The sequence below is a fragment of the Pleurodeles waltl genome, chromosome 4_1 (genome assembly GCF_031143425.1).
Source record: "Pleurodeles waltl isolate 20211129_DDA chromosome 4_1, aPleWal1.hap1.20221129, whole genome shotgun sequence".
Taxonomy (NCBI): Eukaryota; Metazoa; Chordata; class Amphibia; order Caudata; family Salamandridae; genus Pleurodeles; species Pleurodeles waltl.
In genome coordinates, this window is record NC_090442.1 from 690,591,975 (window position 1) to 690,610,916 (window position 18,942).

Here is an 18,942-nt window from a genome sequence, read left to right on the forward strand (position 1 = left end):
ATCTGAGAGGAGGCACAAATTTCTTTCCACTCAGCGTTCCCCCAAGTCTCCCGATAAAAATGGTACCTCACTTGTGTGGGTAGGCATAGTGCCCGCGACAGGAAATGCTCCAAAACACAGCGTGGACACATCACATTTTTCTGCTGAACACAGAGGTGTTTTTTTTGCAAAGTGCCTAGCTGTGGATTTTGGCATCTAGCTCAGCCGGCACCTAGGGAAACCTACCAAACCTGCACTTTTTTGAAAACTAGAGACCTAGGGGAATCCAAGACGGGTGACTTGTGGGGCTCTCACCAGGTTCTGTTACCCAGAATCCTTTGCAAACCTCAAAATTTGGCTAAAAAAACACTTTTTCCTCACATTTTGGTGGCAGAAAGTTCTGGAATCTGAGAGGAGCTACAAATTTCCTTCCACCCAGCGTTCCCCCAAGTCTCCCGATAAAAATGGTACCTCACTTGTGTGGGTAGGCCTAGTGCCCGTGACAGGAAATGCCCCAAAACACAAAGTGGACATATCACATTTTCTCAAAGAAAACAGAGGTGTTTTTTGCAAAGTGCCTTCATGTGGATTTTGGCCTCTAGCTCAGCCGCCACCTAGGGAAACCTACCAAACCTGTGCATTTCTGAAAACTAGAGACCTAGGGGAATCCAAGACAGGGTGACTTGTGGGGCTCTCACCAGGTTCTGTTACCCAGAATCCTTTGCAAACCTGAAAATGTAGCTAAAAAAACACTTTTCCCTCACATTTCGGTTACAGAAAGTTCTGGAATATGAGAGGAGCCACAAATTTCCTTCCACCCAGCGTTCCCCCAAGTCTCCCGATAAAAATGGTACCTCACTTGTGTGGGTAGGCCTTGTGCTCGCAACAGGAAGTGCCCCAAAACACTATCTGGACACATCGAAATTAGCTAATAGAAAACTACCTGTTTTTGCGGGGGCACCTGCGTTTTTGGTCCTGGGCTCAGCAGCCATCTAGGGAAACCTACCAAACCCAGACATTTCTGAAAACTAGACACCCGAGGGAGTCAAGGGAGGTGTGACTTGCGTGGATCCCCCAATATTTTCTTACCCAGAATCCTCAGCAAACCGCTAATCTAGCTAAAAAATCACATTTTTCTCACATTTCTGTGTGGGATCACAGCACCGGGACAAATTTCCTACCACCCAACATTCCCCTCAGTCTCCCGGTAAAAATGATACCTCACTTGTGTAGGTGGGCCAAGTGTTTGTGACAGGGAAGAGCCAAAAACACGTTGAAATTGAGGGGGAACCAAAGTGGGTCCAAAAGGGCAGTTTGAAAAAAAACATTTTTAGGCTAACAAGTGCAGCAGAAATGTTATCGGTATAGATGAGACAATGCTGGGTGGTAGGAATTTTGTGGATTACTGCAGATTCCGGAAGGTTCCATCACAAAAATGTGGGAAAAAGGTGTGCTTTCCAGCAAAGGTTCAGGTTTGCAGGGCATTGTGGGTAAGGAAATGGTGCGGGGTGCATGTGAAGCACACCACCCTGGAATCAACTAGATGTTTAGTTTTCAGATGTGTCTAGACCGTGTGAGTTTTTGTACATGGCAGCGTCCCAAAGTAAAAAAAAAGTGCAGCCCTCACCATTCCAAGTGGGATGATTTTGAGGGTTACCAAACTCTCATGGCCCAAATGTAAAACAAAAACCAAAAATAATCAAATGTCCTATTGCTTGCCATGGGATAAGATGTTTTAGTGTGCGGGGGAGAGCTGAAGGACTGTTAGCCCCTTCAGTTCGGGTGGGGGCATAACTAGGCCCATACTGGTTGGTAGCCACCACCCCACTATTTTCTTTTATTTTTTGTATTCCCTGGCATCTAGTAGACTTTCTGTCCCCCCGGGGTGTGGATCGGGGGTAATTGCCCAGTCTGCCCACTGGTGGGCAGAACAACTTTGGCCCCATTTATTTGGGGTGGGGGTATGGCCATACCCCCAACCTCTTATTTTGTAAAAAATCTTCCCTGGTCTCTGGTGGGCTTTCTGCTCCCCTTGGTGGCAGATAGGCCTTCCAAAATAGGCCAGTCTGCCCCCAAGGGGGGCAGTTATGGCCAACAGTAATGTTCCCCCATGGGGAGAGACCCTTGCCCAAGGGGCTGCCCCCTCCAAACAAAACACACACATACACACACACCAATCCATGGTGTCTAGAGGTTTCTGCCCCCCTTTGGGGGCAGATTAGCCTAACAAAAATAGGCTGATCTGCCCCCCAGGGGGGGCAGAAATGGCCTAAATACAATTTGCCCCCAGGGGAGCGACCCGTGCCTAAAAGGTCACTCCCCATACATAAAAACATAAAGTGAATAAAAAAAGATATATCCCTGGTGTCTAGAGTTCTGCCCCCCCCCCCGGGGGCAGATCCGCCTAATTATATTAGGCCGATCTGCCTCCAGGGGGGGTAGAAAAGGCCTAAAAATATTTTGCCCCCCCGGAGTGGGAGTCATCAGACGCCACAGGGGGGTCACGGGGAGCAATTCCCCTTCCATCCCTGCCTAGGGGAGGGGTGTGCCTGGCCGTCGGAGGGAGCGCTAGCGCTCCCCCTGGGGGCCCCTAGCAGGACGAGGTGATCTCGTCCAAGGCACCGGGGAACCAGCGCCTTGGACGAGATCACCTCGTCCGGGGCACACAAGTGGTTAAGCGAGCTACAGCTTCTTGTGAAAGTTTCCAAATCTCGCTGTAAATCGTACCCTCCCCATATACTGCTCATTACCCCACAAATTACGGCACTCATGACATCTTTGATAACATCATTGATAATGTCACTGTAACATCTGCAGTAAAATTATTAATCAGATAACTGTGCATTGTGAGGGCGTGAGTTATAATTACCTTAGTACACAAGTTATATTTATTTGAGACAACTCTAACTATAACTGGGGAAGTTCTAGGGTTTTGTATGAGTAAATTCAGAACCTAAGTATAACATCCCTTTACTGTAACCTAATGTGAATGTATATAGATAGATAGATAGATAGATAGATAGATAGATAGATAGATAGATAGATAGATAGATAGATAGATAGATAGATAGATAGATAGACAGATAATATTAGAAATGGGGCTTTTGGTTACAGTCAGGACCCCCTGTCCAAGCAAGGAGCCTCACTCTAGTCAGGGTAAAGGAGAATCACACTCAGTTAACCCATGCTTACCCCATTGTTAGCTTGGCATGAGCAGGCAGGCTTAACTTCAGAAGCAATTTGTAAAATATTTGTACCAACACACACAGTAATACAGTGAAAACACTACAAAATGGAGACCACACCAGTTTAGAAAAATAGGTAATATTTATTTCAATCAAACAAGACCAAAATGACAGGAATTCAACATACATAAGTCCAGATATTAATTTTCAAAAGAATAAGGCACTCATTATGACATTGGCGGTGACTGTTAAAGTGGCAGTAATACCACCAACAGGCTGGCGGTAATTACTGCCTAATTATGACCATGGCGGTGATAACTCCCATAGACAGCCAATGCACCACACCATCCGCCAGGGCGTTAACACCAGTCACCACCGCAGTACCCATCAATAGCCAAGCGGAAGACAAGATACCGCCAACCATATTTTGACGCTGCAAACCGCCACGATTTCTGGGGCAGTATCAATGCCATCAAAAGCCTGGCGGAAACACATCACGGAAGACCAAAGACTCACCAACAGAGACACAGAGAAGACCAATGCAGACTTGGAACCGACACTGCAAGTCTTCCTGATGCTCTTCTATGCCAAGGTCCACCTGGAACACCAACGCCGACGACAGTTCTGCAGTACTGACATTCTAATAGCAAAGCAACACCCACCAAATGAACCAATTTTAGAACAAAGATACATGAACAAAGGGCCAATGCCCAGTCCAAAGTACCTAAGCCCCACATGGCCACAGGGCACAGTCGAAGCCCCAACTTGATCCTGACTAACACTGTGCAGGGGCAACATCTCGGAAGTGGACAGGCACCTCAGGGGGAAGGAGGGTGGGGGCACCTTCGCTGAAGTCAGGAAGTTGCCCACTGCACCTGGAGGGGGCTCCATACCCATTTCCCAATGCTGGGGAGTGCAAGGTCACAGTCTCTGAGGTGGGGAACTTGCCCACTGCTTGTGGTGGGGGTTAAATGCCCATTTCCCAATGCTGGGGATTGCAAGTTCACAGTCTCTGAGGTGGGGAACTTGCCCATTGCTTCTGGAGAGGGCTCCATGCCCATTTCCCAATGCTGAGGAGTGCAAGGTCATAGTCTCTGAGGTGGGGAACCTGCCCACTGCTTCTGGAGGGGGCTCCATGTACAACAGTCCCTGGAGGGTGGCCTACATGCCCTCTGCTAGAGGTGAGGGCTGCATTGTATCTGCTGGGGGAGGTGTCTCCTGGGCAGCCTCTGCTGGAGGTGAGTGCTGCTGTGTCTCTGTTGGAGGTGAGGGCTGCTGTGTCCCAGCTGGAGGTGAGGGCTTCTTGCCTGTCATTGGTGGTTGAGTGGGAACCTTTTCTGACATTGGTGGTGAGTGTGAACCTCTTCTGTCATTGGTGGTTGAGTGGGAAACTTTTCTGACATTGGTGGTTGAGTGGGAACCTCTTCTCTCATTGGTGGTTGAGTGGGAACCTTTTTTGTCATTGGTGTTTCAGTGGGAACCTTTTCTGACACGGGTGGTGGAGTGGGATCCTTCCCTTTCCTGGCTGGTGGAGTGGGATCCTTCCCTGTCCTGGCTGGTGGAGTGGGATCCTTCCTTTTCCTGGCTGGTAGAGTGGGATACTTCACTGTCTTGCCTCCACGACTAGGAGGTTCCTCCACTGTCCCCGTGGACTGTTTGGCTGAGGTGCTGGGCTGGGTCGTTGGGACCCTGCTCTTACGGGTAGGATCAGGGGTGGATGGGGAAGGAAGAGGTCAAGTTGGGCAAGCAAAAGCTTCTTAGGGACGGTGGGGCGGGATGAGGGAGGTGGGATGGGAGTGGAGGTTGAGGAAGCGGTTGTTGGAGGAGTAAGCCTGCTGGTCTTGGGTGAAGGTGCCTGGGCAGTGTGCTGATGTGAGGTGGATGGCTGTTGGGTGTCTGAGTGCCTGCGTTTGTGTCCTTTAGGAAGGGGGGGACAGACAGGGTGGGAGAGGACACAGGGGACGCGTGAATGGATGTTGTGGAGTTGTCTACTAGTGTGTGCTGCTTGGTGTGGTGATGCTGGTGGTGGCTGTTGAAGCAGTGCATGTAGGTGTGTGTGTGGATGTGACTGTGAGGGAGGTGGAGGATTAGGAGGAGGGGGAGATAGTGGAGGCAGTGGATGCAGATGTGTGTGCAAATATCTGTTGTTTGTGTGAGTGTTTGTGGACTGAACTGTGGTGCCTTTGTTTGACTGTGCCACTCTTCTGTGATGACGTCTGTGCATGCTCGTCTGTATTTGTGCATGGGATGGGTTGGGGTTGGGGAGACTGGGACTGGGAAGTGGTAGTTGGAGGGGGGACAGTAGGAACAGGGACAATGGCTGCCATCAGAGAGGAGGCCAGAGCCTGAATCGATCTCTGCTGGGACGCCAATCCACTGTGGATGCCCTCCACAAATGCATGGCAATTCCTGCACCTGGGATGCCAGCCCAGGGAGCTTCCATCGGAGGAGTTATCTGAGTCAGTATTGTCACCTCCTATCTCCACGTGGTGCTCCCCTTGCCCTCCGTCCCAACTGGTTCTCTTGGTGTCTGTGGACTCTGCCTCCTGGGTCCTGTGGGATGCAGCTCCCTCGGTTGCCAGTGCCCCTGCTCCTCCACCAGATAATGCTAATGCATGCATGGACAGGATGACAGAAGTAGAGAGGGGGGAGGGAGAGAAAGGGAGCACTCGGTCAATTACAGCACCAACACCAGAGTTGGCATACACAGCACCGTCACCCACAGGGATCAGGATTAAGCACTATGCATTGCACTGGCATTGATGCCACAGCAAGATGAGGGCCACACACCACCAACTGCACACTTCCTGGGACCCACAAAGCCCTGACTGACATAGAATGCAAACGAGCTAGGTTACCTGCATTTGCCATACACCCATTACCCTTGAGCTGGATCACGCTGCAATGTCTGTCCTAGCACCCATTAACTCACAACCACCACCAGGATCACATGCCACCTGCCAATTATTAAAGTAATGGCCAATGTACTCACCCCCTTGTGGCTGTTGTGATGCCATCAAGCACCCATCCAGCTCTGGGTAGTGCACCGACAGTATGAGGGCCATCAGGGGGGTCAGGTTCCAATGGGCAGTCCCCCTGCTGTAGACCCCCAGGGTCTGCACGTCCTTGGCGATGGCACGCCACAATCCCTTCTTTTGATGGGCGCTGACCTGCAGAGGTAATACAGACAGGAGGACATCATTACACATACAATCCAGCCTGTCACACATATGGCCCCCAAATCCCGTATCCAAATCCATTGGCACACACATCGGGCGGCACACATGATGTACACTACCGCCAGACATACCACCCCACATATGACACGATGCCTGCACACACATCTCCATGCAACCCTCCCACATGCATCGTGTGCTCACCTGTTGGTCTGCAGGCCCATACAGGTGTCCATACTGAGGCAGGACCCCATCCACCAAGCGCTCCAACTCCATCGAAGTGAAGGCAGGGGCCCTTTCCCCAGTCACACGGGCCATGGTAGGTTCCAGACACAGGTCACAGCAGCACACGCAGTGTAGGTGTTGTCCTGTGGAAAGTCAGGAATCAAGTGAGATTGTAGAGAGAAAATGGCAGTCACATCCACTGGGGTGTACACCTTTACGACCGACGCTGATCCACATTGGCCACTGTACTCCTTAGAGCCCCATATTAGCCAATGAGGAATTGCACGGTGGTGCAAGACCGCCTTCTGCCACAACGCCCAACGTTGGCTGGGTTACCTCATTTCCACCTGTCCCTAGATACAGGACAGACGATCGCCATTTCATGGTGGTGGACTACATACAGATCTTCAATACCTGCTTCATTTCTAAAAATTGCACATACATAGCCGTTCCCACTGTCCCATCACAATAATGCTGTATGCACACTGAGGTGGTGGTTCCATTGTTCAAATTGTGACAGCCTACTGTGTCCCTTAGATACCTAGCACTGCAGATGAATAGGAGGAGGAGACAAATCCCCGTGTAGAGAGCCCTTGTGGACTTGACTACACTGGAGGACAGGCACATTATACTCACCTATAGACTGGACAGGGCCACAATGACAGAGCTGTGTGCCCAATTGGAGCCTGATCTGATATCAGCTATCCGTCATCCCTCTTGGATCCCCCCTCTTGTGCAGGTTCTATCAGTGCTCAGTTTCCTGGCAATTGGTTCTTTCCAAGTGACAGTGGGCTTGGCAGCAGGAATGTCACAGCCAATGTTCTCAATCGGGCTGGCAAGAGTATTGTCTGCCTTGGAGAAACACATGTGCAGCTACATTTCTTTCCCCCAGGTGGAAGATTTGGCCACTGTGAAAGCAAGATTCTATGCAATGGGCATATTCTCCATATTATTGGAGCGATTAATGGTACCCATATTGCGGTTGTCCCCCCCAACCAGAATGAACAGGCGGTCAGGAATCGGAAGAGTTTCCAATCACTCAATGTGCAAATGGTGTGCCTGGCGGACCAATACATCTCCCACCTTACTGCCAAGTATCCTGGATCTGTGCATGATGCCTTTGTTCTGAGGAATAGCAGCATCCCCAATGTGATGGCCCAACTACAGAGTCCCAGGCTGTGGCTAATAGGTGAGCCAGAGTCCCCATCTACTGTATGTTAGTGTATGCTTTCAAGTAATATCCCCATAGCATTGTGTAAGGCTAAATTTCATCCCTCAATACTTACAAGTGACTCTGGCTACCCAAACCTATTGTGGCTCCTGACCCCTGTGAGGAATGGCAGGACAGGGGCTGAGAACCGTTATAATGATGCACATGGGCGAACCAGGAGAATAACCGAGAGAACCTTTGGCCTCATGAAGGCCAGGTGCAGATGCTTGCATCTGACAGGTGGATCCCTGTGCTACTCACCCAAGAAGGTCTGCCAGATAGTAGTGGCATGCTGTATGTTGCACAACCTGGCCTTCAGAAGACATGTGCCTTTTCTGCAGGAGGAGGGGACTGGAGATGACCCTGTGGTACCATGGACCCTGAGGACAGTGAGGATGAGGAGACAGACAGAGGATGAGGATGAGGACAACAGAACATCAGTTATACAACAATACTTCCAATGACACACAGGTGGGACAGTGAAACTGAACATTACTCTATTGATGTTTTCTGTGTGGCTGAATCATGAAGACATTCACTTCCTTTGCATCTCGACTTACTGTCACCTATGGCTTGTCATTTTTCAGATGTTGGTGATATGACAAAAGTGTCCTGATGTGTTTACTGCAGACAGCCGCAGGTCATTATTTGTATGCTATAACAGTGTTTGGATCATTTGCACTAGATGTGACTGTTCCCTTAAATGCATATTTTCAACACACAAATGGGAGTCACTCAAGTTGTGTTCAAGGGTTTTTATTGTAATGCAAATCATTGACTGAAAAGTGCAATGGAATGGGGTGATGGTAGAGGAAAGTCCAGGGTATTGTTCCAGTCTGTTTGTAGCACAGGTCCAGTGTCCAAGGGGCCATAGGAAGGGGAGCAAAGGCAGTTCAAAGTGTACAAGGTGACAGAGTAGGACACAAGGGGGACATTCAGGAGGGTCTCATTTCCTGGCAGTGGTGTTGGTCTTGGCAAGTGTCTCTAGCTTCTGTCTGGGTCGCAGGGAACATTTGTGGGGTGGTTTACCTTCTGCAGGGGGAGGGGTGCTGGTGGCCTCTGGGACCTGTGGCGGGGCCTCCTGCCAACTAGCTACAGTGGAAGTGGAGAGCTGGTCAATTGACTGGCTAGTGGTAGGGGCCCGCTGGTCTGCTGTCCATTCCCTCATGATGTTGGCCATGTCTGCCAGCACCCATGCTATGGAGATCATGGTGGTGTTGAGAGCCTGCAAGCCCTCCCTGATCTCCTGATGGTGGTCCTTCTGCAGCCACTTGTTCTCCTGCATGTTGTTAAGGTTCTGGCCCATTGTGTCCTGGGATTGTTGGTAGGCCCCCCAGGTCTTGGTGAGTGCCTCCTGGAGAGTCGGTTCCCTGGGCCTGTCCTCTCCCTGGTGCACAACAGTCCTCCCACAGTCTCTGTTCCCCTGTGCCTCTGTCCCCTGAACGGTGCGCCCACTGCCACTGACCCCAAGTCCCTGATTGTCTTGGGGGGAGGTGTGGACTAGGGTCCCTGTATGCTGGGTGGGTGCTCTGGTGTTGGATACTGATGGGGGAGGCTCTGTGGTTGACTAGGAGTGGACTGGGGTGACTGACCCACCAGTGGTCCCTGATGGGCCAGGTAGTTCTTCCAGATCCAGAAGTCCTGAGTTACTGTCATCACTGGGGGCATCTTCTGTTGGTGGACTGGTTTGTCATGGCACCTCCTCTCCGGCTGATATTGTCTGGGGCACCTGTGGGGATGTAGCTGATGTATTATGCTTCATGTCTGTGACATATTGTACAATACTAGCTTCCCCTCTATCGTTGTGGTTAGCCTGCCACCTTTGTTTGTGTATGGTCATGTATTGTGTGCTTGTTAGTTGTCCATGCTGTGCATGCTTTTGTGATGGGTGTCCATGAAGGGCTGGGAGGGCTGTCCATGCATTGGTATAGCATGCAGGGTTTGGCATTGAGGTTAGTCATATGTGTAGGTGCAGTGAGTGGGTTCGAGTGGAGTGATGGGAGTGGGGGTGAGGGGGTGAGATGGCATGCAGGTATGGGGGATGATAAGTAGTAAATGTTGACTCACCAGTGTCCAGTCCTCCAGCAACTCCAGTGAGTCTTTCAGGGTGCAGTAATGCCATGACATGCTCCTCCCATGCTGTGTGCTGTGGGGGAGGAGCTGGGGGAGGAGCTGGGGGAGGAGCTGGGGGAGGAGCTGGGGTCCACCGCCAGTCCTCTGTATGGAGAGCTGGTGCCTTGCTGCCACGGAACGTACCTTCCCTTGTAGGTTATTTCACCTCTTCCTGATGTCGTCCCTGGTTCTTGGATGCTGTCTCACGGTGTTCACCCTGTGCACGATTCTCCACCATAGCTCCATCTTCTTGGCAATTGATATTTGCTGTACCTGTGCTCCAAACAGCTGTGGCTCTAACCTGAATATTTCCTCCACTATGACCGCAACTCCTCATCTGTGAAACGAGGGTGCCTTTGTGGGGACATGGGTGTTGGGTACTGTAGCTGGGTGTGTGAAGTGGGGTGCGTGAGGTATGGATGGGTGTATGTGGTGTGTGTATTTAGTTGTCGTAGTGGTCTTGGTGTCAGTCTGGTGGCAATAACTTGTATTCGTAAAGGGTTGTCGGTAATGTGGGTGTATGTTTTATAGTGCTGTGGACGGGTGGGTGTTGTGTGTGTCTGAGTGTCATGTGTGTGTTTTTGGTATTGGCTAATGTTGTGTAGTTTAGTATATGGGTGTCCATTCTGAGCATGATGGTGTGTACTGCCAATGGTTTACCACCATTGAATGTCAGTCGTAGTGACTTGTGGGTCATAATGTGGTGGGCATTGTTTTGTTGGCGTAACAGTATTGGTGTTGGTACCCCCAATTTAGCACTGACCTTTGGGCTGGCGGATTTGTGTAAGTGGCAGTATTCTGTCGGATTGGTGTGTGTGTCATAATTTGGCGAACGAATGTTCGCCTCCGAGGCACTATGTTGACGGCGGTCACCGCAGCGGTAAGCGGGATTTACCGCCAATGTCATACTGAGGGCCTGAGAGTCTTAAAACAGTGAGAATGTTGTTGTTACACAAAGTATCTGGTTAGCGTTAAAAAATAAAGCTGCACAGGTGAGCGTGCGTCAGAAAAGTGCAGCGATGCGTCGATTTGTAAGTGACGCCATGCATCATTTTCTCCTCTGGTCGGGGTGGCGATGCATTGTTTTTCTCCCTCGCAAGAGAGCGATGCATTAATTTCTGGACAGGGCACCTTGGATCCGCGCAGAGTCGGGTTTACTTGGATGCCCAGGGACAATGTGTGGAAAATCTGGTCGCACAGTATCAGAAAATCGCACTGCGAGGGGGTTTGCAACATTATCAGCCTCCGTAAGCGGGTGTTGCGTGTCATTTCTCCAGCTGCGATGGGTCTCTGTCCGAGCCGCGATGCAGGTGCAGCGTTGAGTTCAGACGCAAAGCCGGCAGAGCGTTGTTTATCAGCTGCATTGCGGAAGGTGCGTCGAAAATTTCCCACTGCGCTCTGTGCGTGGATTTTCAGGTCTTGTCTGCCAACTTCACATTGTAAGAGCCCAGGGACTGAATAGAACACCACTTCGCAGGGCAGGAGTCTCAGCAGAGAGTCCAGGTGCTGGCAGAGGAAGTGTTTGATGGACCTGAGGCTTCAACAACAGGAGGCAAGGTCAGTTCAAGCCCTTGGAGGTTCGTCTCAAGCAGTAATGCACAAAAAGGTCCAGTCTTTGTCCCCTTTCACAGGCAGAAGCAGCAACTGCAGGATAGCCCAACAAAGCACAGTCACAGGCAGGGACAGCACTTCTCAGCTCTTCAGCTCTTCTACTTGGCAGAGGTTCCTCTTGATTCCAGAAGTGATCTCATTTTCAGGGGTTTTAGGTCCATTACTTATGCCCCTTTCTGCCTTTGAAGTAGGTAATGTCAAAACAAATCTCTCTTGTTTAGAGGATCCTATCTTGCCCAGGCCAGCCCCCAGACACACACCAGGTGGTTACAGACTGCATTGTGTGAGGGCAGGCATAGCCCATTCAGGTGTAAATGACCACTCCTCCCTTCCCCTCCAGCCCAGATGGCTCATCAGGATAAGCAGACTACACCACAGCTCCGTGTGTCACTGTCCAGAGGAGATGTGCAAACAGCCCAACTGTCAAACTGACCCCGACAGGGAATCCACAAATAGGTAGAGTCACAGAATGGATTAAGCAAGAAAATGCCTACTTTCTGAAAGTGGCATTTTCAAACACACAATCCAAAAGCAACACTTACCAAAAGATGTATTTTTAAATTGTGAGTTCAGAGACCCTAAACTCCACATTTCTATCTGCTCCTGAACGGATTCTGCACTTTCATAATGTTTAAAGGCAGCCCCCATGTTAACCTATGCGAGAGATAGGCCTTGCACAGTGAAGAACAAATTTGGCAGTATTTCACCATTAGGGCATATAAATCACATTAGTATATGTCCTACCTTAAGCATACACTGCAACCTGCCCATGTGGCTACCTAGGGTCTAACTTGGGGGTGCCTTACATATATGAAAAGGGAAGGCTTATGCCTGGCAAGTGGGTACACTTGCCAAGTCGAATTGGCAGTTTAAAACTGCACCCATAGACGTTGCAGTGGCAGGTCTGAGCCATGTTTACAGGGCTACTCATGTGGGTGGCGCAATCAGTGCTGCAGTAGTGCACTGTACTAGGCACTTACTTGTAAATCAAATATGCCAATCATGGAAAGCCAATTACACATACATTTTACATAGGAGCGCTTGTACTTTGACACTGGTTGGCAGTGGTAAAGGGCCCGGAGTATCAACAACAGCAAAAACAGAGTGCAGCACACATCAGCAACCTGGGAAACAGAGGCAAAAAGTTATGGGAGACCACACCAAGGATGTCAAGTCTAACAGAAAGATAGATAGATAGATAGATAGATAGATAGATAGATAGATAGATAGATAGATAGATAGATAGATAGATAGATAGATAGATAGATAGATAGATATTTCTATATCAACAAAACTTTGTTGAAGTCTCCTCAAAAACAGAAGCTCGCACTACAGGGATATACATTAAAAAAATCTTTATTTGTGAAGTAAAGTTTTTTTTAAATCACATTCCTGGAGTGCTAGCTTCTGTATTCGAGGAGGCTTTAACACTGTTTTGTTGATGCACCTGCTGCTCTTCACCAACCCTGCATGGTGGATGAGCCCGGACCTTTAAAGACCTATATAGTATAATATAGATTGGTAGTTAGATATAGGTAGAACTGGATATATATATAGATCTAAATGAATATAAATACAACTACTTAACTGTTTCTAATATCTATTATCTGCAACAAATAAGTAACAGTTTTTTATGTACTTCATTTTGCCCTAGAGGTTTTATTTTTATTCTTCTCCTCGGAGTTCCAAAACCTTACAAAGGGACTCAGCCTTCAGCCTCTGTTCCTCTTTATGGTTGTGGAACTCCTCTGTGACTTGCAGTAGCATTATAATGTCCAGGGTACTTTATCACTTTTATAATCAATCATGCCAAAGCAATATCCTTAGTGAAATAATGTTTTCTGATATGGAACCAACAGATATTAAATTGTGAAGAAGGTGTGTACAGGAATAATGAGCACCTAGATACACATATATGTTATATATAGGTTATTAGATACTCATATATATGTTATATAGATGTTATTTTTTGTATGGAATATTTAGGCCTTATTATTGACAATGACCATAATTAAAGCTTTGTTGAAGTAATGTGGATATACAGTTCATTGCAATGTTCACCATGAACACATTGTTTGTGACCTACTGAAGGATCTCAAATGCATGTTACAATAAATACTTAAAAACACAAAGGATATTTGCCAAATATGACATTTGGGAAATTACTACAAGGGACCCATTTTTTCCTTTGAGATAGTATTCCTGTCAGCATATTGCATGGGGATGGCTAGAACTTATTTCAGCCCTAAATCTTTCAGGATGGCCTGAATTATAATGGTAAACGTATGATTTAAAGTAGTTATATGTTGATTTGCTATGCATGTACTATGTTTGTTTGTGTTATGAATATGATTGTGAACTCTTCACATTTGTGGATTCTAAGCACATAAATTATAGAACATGCCTATCTTTACATTTTTGGAGTCTCCAGTCATGAGGAAACTAGTTGTCTAATTATTGTGTCCTCACCCTTATAACCTCATGTGTAATATTACTATATTTAAGAGGTAGTGAAGGGGCAGTATGCAAATACAATTTGATAATGGGTACATACAGGTGTACTCAATCAACCTTCACAGATGGAGCAACATTAGCATGGAATTGAGCTTGTTTATCTATATTTAGCAGGTGTCATTGACATTTCTATAAGGCTGTATCACTGGTCTGGGATTATGCTGTCCTCAGAAGCAAGGTGTCAGTGTAAATTTGTGCTATGCACAGCAGCTCAATGGATGCAACATTTGAAATGTTTTTACTTATGGGGTTATGTTATTAATATGCACTTCATGTAGCTCATAACGTATTTTTCAGAGTCCTCCAGAGCAAGCTAGAGAGACATTGGCCAGGAGGGTGGGGAAGCAGATCTCCACTGGGAGTCTGAAGGTTGGTACCATTGAAATAGAAGAACCCAGCAGCACAGAGGGTGATGGGGCTGTAGAGGAGGACTCCACGCCATCTGACTAAGAGGCCTCCACATGAAACTAACCCTAAGTGGTGATGGATCCTATACCATCTCCTGTACTTACACCGTAGTCTACTACAACCAGGAAGGTCATTACACTTCTACTGTTCTCCCCAATTTTGGCCAACACCCAGCTCCAGCTCTTTTACCCGAGGCACCTCTGCTACTGCCCTAGTCCATCCTGCAGTGATGACTGAGGAAGTTCTTGAAATCTATATTTCATTTTGTGCCCTATGTGCGGTGGGTTTTACTCACCGGGCTCAAGTCACCCTTCCCTTGTGGCACCTTCCTGCCTGATTATTACAAGTCATGCTTCCCTTACGGTAATTTCCAGACTCAAGCACTCCACGATTTCCCTCCCAGGAAGCTTGAACCATTTACACTATTGTTCTGTTGCTGCCAGGTCTATTATGCATCTGCAGATATCGCATGTCTATCCAGGATAGTTACATTTCCACTGCTAACCATTGCATTGTACCATCATCCACTTGGGGTTCCGTTGTAGTTGTTTATTATTGCCAGTTGCTGTTTGCATCTGCCAACTGCTAGGACTCATATGCATTGTGTGTAACACATAGGGCCGTATTTATACTCCGTTTGCGCCGAATTTGCGTCGTTTTTTTCGACGCAAATTCGACGCTAAACTAACGCCAACTAACGCCATATTTATACTATGGCGTTAGAGGCGAATAGCGCCAAAGTTCCCGGAATGTGCGTCATTTTTTAGCGTGAACCCCTTCCTTGCGTTAATGATATGCAAGGGAGGCGTTCCCGTCTAAAAAATGACTCCCAGGCCTTTACGTGGTATTTATACTCCCGGGCAAAAGAGACGCCCGGGAGTGGGCGTGGCTAAAAACGGCGCATTTGCGCCGCTTTTTAACGCCTGGGTCAGGCATGGCGTTAAGGGACAAGTGGGCTCAAAATGAGCCCAGAGTGCCCTCCCCTGCCCCCAGGGACCCCCCCTGCCACCCTTGCCCACCCCAGGAGGACACCCAAGGCTGGAGGGACCCACCCCAGGGACATTCAGGTAAGTATTTTTTTATTTTTTTTTTATAATTTTTTTTGGCATAGGGGGGCCTGATTTGTGCCCCCCTACATGCCACTATGCCCAATGACCATGCCCAGGGGACAGAAGTCCCCTGGGCATGGCCATTGGGCAAGGGGGCATGACTCCTATCTTTACAATGATAGGAGTCATGTTGATGGGGGATGGGCGTCGAAAATAAATGGCGCAAGTCGGGTTACGACGATTTTTTCGACGTAACCTGACTTGCCCCATTTTAAGACGCCCATGCGCCATTTTCCCCCTACGCCGGCGCTGCCTGGTGTACGTGGTTTTTCTCGCGCACACCAGGCAGCGCCGGTCTGCTTGCGCCGGCTAACGCCATTCAATAAATACGGCGCCCGCATGGCGCTTCAGAATGGCGTTAGCCGGTGCAAAACTTTTTGACGCTAAACTGCGTTAGCGCAGTTTAGCGTCAAAAAGTATAAATATGGGCCATAATTTTTCCCCGGTTCTTTGGAATATGCAACGATTCCACTTGGGACTCATACGTTTCTGAAACACTCTTTTCTTCCTGTAAAAATACTCCCTCAGAACCTGCATCAGGACTTGACCTCATCCCCATCCTGCACAAGCTCTGTCCGTGCACTCACCTCCTGAGCTGCCCAGGTCTTCTAGCATTCTATTCCTACACAAGCTTCATCCCTGCACTCAACTCCTGAGTTGCCCAGAACATTCAGCACTCTAGTCGTCCAAGCCTCCCTGATGATCCTGTGACCCTGGCTTCTGCAATGCTTCTTTTGTCTTCATGGTAGAACTATGATTCCATCTCCTCTTGAGCTTCTTGCACCAAGCCTTCTGTCGTCTTCAGATTCTAGTTAAAGTAGTAGACAAAGTTAAGTATCTTCCCTTCAGGTTAGTGCACACTAATCCTTTATAGCAGTAAGCAGGTCTGCTTATCAGCCTCTTCAAGATTCTAGACTTGTCTCCATTCCTTCTCCATAATTTTGTTCCAGCGCTCCCTACTTGTTTTTACTCCAGACCATCTCTCCAACTTTGGCGCTTGAACTGTTTTTGCTAATTGAATAGAGACCTATTTCTGCAGTACTCCATTGAGCAGAAGTGTCAAGAATAATGTTCTTTTAGAAGCAATTGATATTTGTATGAACTTTGTAACCTCCAGTCTATGCTTCTAGTATAGCTTGTGAGTGTCATTATCGCCAACCTATGAACAGAGTGTAACCTTTGGAGTGGCATTAATGCCAACCTATGTACCAAGTGTAACTTTGGGAGTGTCAATAACTCCAATATTGTTCTGAGTGTAACCTTGTTCCAAGTGTAACCTAATTCTTAGTGTAAACTTGTATCTAGCTTACCTTGAGAGTTTCTGTAAACTCCAACCTATACAGCCAGCATAACCTTGTTTCTAGTATGCCTTGGAAGTTTTCCTAACTCCAATTCATGTATCGAGTGTCACCTTGAGAGTGCCAGTAACCCCAATCTTTGTTCCAAATTTACTCCAAGAGTGTCAGAGGTTCCAATCAGTATTTCAAGTTCTTCCTCAAGAGTCTCAGAAGATTCACATTCAAGAATCTGGTCATTCTGCTCTTATGAAATGCTTTTGAATAAACCTGTAAATGTTGGTTACTGAAGCAGTGGATTGTAAATTATGTAGAGGCTTGCTAGTGCATTGATGGAAATTACCTCTTTTTGTTGTTCCCATTGTATTGTGTCTCCAAAAACCCCGAGATGCCGGTCCTGTAAATGTCCACCTTCACATTCCCAGATGGTCTCTTGAGTAACGCATCCTGTTAAGCCTTTCAGAATGGTGCAGGATCTAGAAGTTCCATCCCTGGATCTAGCATCACCATGAGAGTGAGTGGAGGTCCAGCATCTGCTCCAGTGTGGGCTCCGCGATTGGGACCAGGTGAATGCGTGACACTGCGCAATATTTCAGTTGGCCAGGCTTCACTGTTGCTTGCCATCCAGGGGGTCAGTTAATGGCCTTCCAGGATGGCATCCACAGTGCAGTGTGTGCCATACAAAAGGGCATGGCAAGTCTGAGACCCCCAGACACCACTGCCACTCACCAACTTATCCCTTGTATTCCTTTCAAGATCCTTCCACTTCCCTAACCCATCCTCCAGCAACCTTTACCACACAAACCCTCTCTGTTCCTGTATCATCCACTATTTCCACACTCACACCCAGATACTTGGGTGAACACAAACACATAGGCACAGAAACAGTACTGTTAAAAAGGCAAAACATATACACATGCACAAACATAAAGACACAGAAACTAGTATCACACCCTCAACCACCACCACACCCACGACCACCACCACAACCTCTACCACCTCCACACCAGTAACTACCACCACACTCACAATGACCCCCACACCCACAACCACCAACAAACCCACAACCACAACCTCATCCAAACAAACAACTTCAGGCAGATAAACATCACAAAAAAATCAACAACACAGAAACATAAACCCTCAGACCAGCAAAAGCCATCACCTAAACAAACACCAGAGAAACACAAACCCTCAGACAAGCACACACCATCATCCAAACACACATCATAGAAACACAGCGAAAGCTACTATAATGACAACACCAACACATCACAGCCAAAACTATACCCACATTGGAGCACACACTTTAACATCCCCAAATGTACAACTACACATCATCATGTGTTTCCATCGTAATTATAATGCAATGATATATGCCCCTTGGCAGGAGATCATTTCTGTGCCAATGACAATGGAGGCAATAATCCTATCTATGCAAAAAACAACAGATGATGGATGGAATGCAGAACAAATCAAACATTCACACCCAGTCACGATCTGGGTTTAATCCATCAGTTTGTTGCTTGGCATGCTATTTCAGTTTGGACCCAGACATATGCAACTCAGTTAGACACACAAAAAAAGGAAGCACACTGCCTCACACTCCAGCATAAAATAGCCCCAATGCATCATGGTAAATGCAGTCATTTGATTTAAAGATAGAGAAATTATGATTTTTTCTCCAAAAAGTCTTTCACCTTTAGTAGGTGCAGCAAGTGCCGTATCTCTGAACACATGTTTCTGGCTTTCGGCCGTCATCAGCAGAGAGAAAATATATCTGACGGGGTTGCTTGAAATGCCGCTGAACGTCTTAACAGATTTTTGGACCACTCAGTATGCGAACAGGTGCATCACCAGAGCTCGTCAGCTCGTAGGCTCACAGGAGCCGTCAATTAGACACACAAAAAAAGGGAGCACACTGCCTCACACTCCAGCATAAAATAGCCTCAGTTCATCATGGTAAATGCAGTCATTTCATTTAAAGATAGAGATTTTTATTTTATTTTTTCTCCAAAAAGTCTTTCACCTTTAGTAGATGCAGCAAGTGCCGTATCTCTGGACACGTGTTTCTGGCTTTTGGCCGTCATCAGCAGAGAGAAAATATATCTGAAGGGG